The 2,352-nt window shown below is 39.7% G+C and overlaps 1 pseudogene; it reads right to left on the bottom strand.

Moving 5' to 3' along the window:
• Positions 1–1,056: 1,056 nt before the first annotated feature.
• LOC148364947 (U2 spliceosomal RNA) lies at positions 1,057–1,220 on the bottom strand (annotated as a pseudogene).
• Between the last annotated feature and the right edge of the window lie 1,132 nt (positions 1,221–2,352).

The raw sequence follows: 2,352 nt of genomic DNA, 5'->3' as shown, positions 1-2,352 counted from the left end.
GTTTTTGAGTTTTTTCCTTGCCCGCATGCTGGTTTAAGATCAGGTAATTGTGTAATTTTGTAACTGTAATCCTGTGCAGTCCTTTGAGACATTTTAGAGATTAAGGGCTATATAAATAAATTTGACTTACCTTGACTTTTATTTCACATGTTTGTGTGTGCCCTACTAGTCAAAAAGAAAGAAAAAGAGGCTCAGAAAATTGTGCTTTTAAACTTAAAAAAAAACACTTTCAAAAGAGCTGATATTGATTAAAAAGCAATATTTAAGAAGAATTGAAAGAACATATGGTAAGGAGTCGGAAAAAAATGAATTTTTGAGGAATTGGTTTTCAACCTAGGGGTGTTCAACATAGGGAGCGCAGGCCACAAGTGGTCCCAAAGATATTTTTTTTTGCGGTCAGAATCTTTTTTTAAAGTTTTTTTTAGTCGGAAATCGATAAATTAATGAGTGAGAAGGTTAGGAAGACATGAGTGAATGATTTTGGATACGTTGTGGTCAGAAATTCACCCAAAATGGACATTTGAAAAGCCACTCAAGAACCCACACTGGTGAAAAACCCTTTACCTGCTCAATTTGTGGTAAAAAATTCACAAAAAGAGTCAAGTTAAAAAGACACACAAGAATCCATACTGGTGAAAAACATTTTGCCTGCTCTGTAAAAAAAGTTATTTCTTTTTTCTTTCTGAAAGAAAATGGCGCGCTACCAAATTTGAGGTTTTCCATAAAACCTGGTGTGACAGCTTGTTAAAGTATAAAGCGGCCCTTGCCTCTGCAAAATCAGCCTACCTTTCAAAGGTGATTGCGTCACAAAAGAACAATCCCAAAATCCTTTTCGACGCTGTAGCATCGCTTTCAAGGCAACAGATTATCCCAGATGGTTCCATCCATTCGGGGGTTTTGGGGTTTTTAAGGGTTATTGATCTATCTTCGTTATTCATTATCCATTATCCGTTATCGGTCAGTTCATTATATGCTACAAAGCCTAGGAGCCGGGACACTTACTCTCAGCCAAAAGGCTAAGCTAAGGTCCTAGCCCTAAAGCCTTGTTGCGATCATTGCGAATGCACCGTTCCCGGAGGTACTGCAATACCGGGCCGATGCGTGGAGTGGACAGAGCAAGCTCTTATTCCATCTCCAGAATGCAAAAATCAAAAGGCCAAGCTAAGGACCTAGTATCTAAGGCCAAGCTAAGGACCTAGCATCAAAGGCCAAGCTAAGGTCCTAGCATTATTCAGCCCATGACTTAATGGTCTTCTTTAATAAGAAGATTCAATGCATACAGGAAGAAATCGCTAAAGACAGGATTAATACTACACATACTAAAGGGCTGAAATCTATAGATGCACGACATGGTGGCTGTCCTGGGAATTTGTCCCGTTTTAGTGAACTGTCACTCGATAATCTTAAACAGTTGGTCACTACGGCCAAACCGACGACTTGCCTGTTCGTCCCGCTTCCAGATTCACTTATTAAAGGTCTTTTTGGGGTCCTTGGACCTTCAGTTCTAAATATTATAAAAATATCACTCTCCTCAGGTGTAGTTCCAGCGGTTTTTAAGTCCGCCGTTATTAAACCTACCGTAAATTCCGGACTATAAGCCGCTTCTTTTTTCCCAAATGTTCAGCCCTGCGGCTTATTCAGTGAAGCGGCCAGTATATGGAAATTTTATAACGGCCACCAGCGGCGCTGGAGTATAAAAGGTAAGATTAAGACCAGTAGAATATGTGTGCCAAGTAAGACTGCAACCTCTAAGTTCATGCATACATTGTCTCTTAAGTAGAGGTACGTTCCGATAATGAGGAAGACGCCATTGATGGCGATAGTTATGAGGAGGAAGTTGATGACGATCAACCGTGAATTTCACAATTACGGGATGCTCGTTTTTTGACAGGCACATTTGATGCATGGCGAGCGTGATCCTACTAGCGTGTTGGTACCTTTCAAAAGCACGGTTTGGGATGAAAGTTATATTATTATTATTAAAGCTTTGAAAACTCTCAGTGTACCGTCTTTCTTCGTAAATATGTGTAACCATGTATAATATGTATTTGCAACTGTATATTTTTATTATGTATCTATTTTAGAGATTGATTCTGTTATGTGTTCTACGGGCCAATCAAAAAGAAGGGGTGGAGCAAACGCGGGCTGATGGGAATTGGGGTAAAGCTGAGTAGATCTGTCTGTTGTCGCAGCGGACAATAGAGGATATATATTTTTCCCACCCTTAACTTTGGAAATAAACATTTTGTTTCCTTGGATTACTTTCAACGGGACCCGGACTTTACAAGTCTGCATCATACTATAATTACGGGTATCATTTTCCATATGTGATGCCGACTGCAGTTCTAGGAT

Source organism: Urocampus carinirostris, chromosome 5 (assembly GCF_059441175.1).
Source record: "Urocampus carinirostris isolate Australia breed hairy pipefish chromosome 5, RoL_Ucar_1.0, whole genome shotgun sequence".
NCBI classification, from domain to species: domain Eukaryota; kingdom Metazoa; phylum Chordata; class Actinopteri; order Syngnathiformes; family Syngnathidae; genus Urocampus; species Urocampus carinirostris.
Note: the sequence above shows the minus strand (reverse complement) of the source record. Positions and strands in the feature narration are given on the sequence as shown.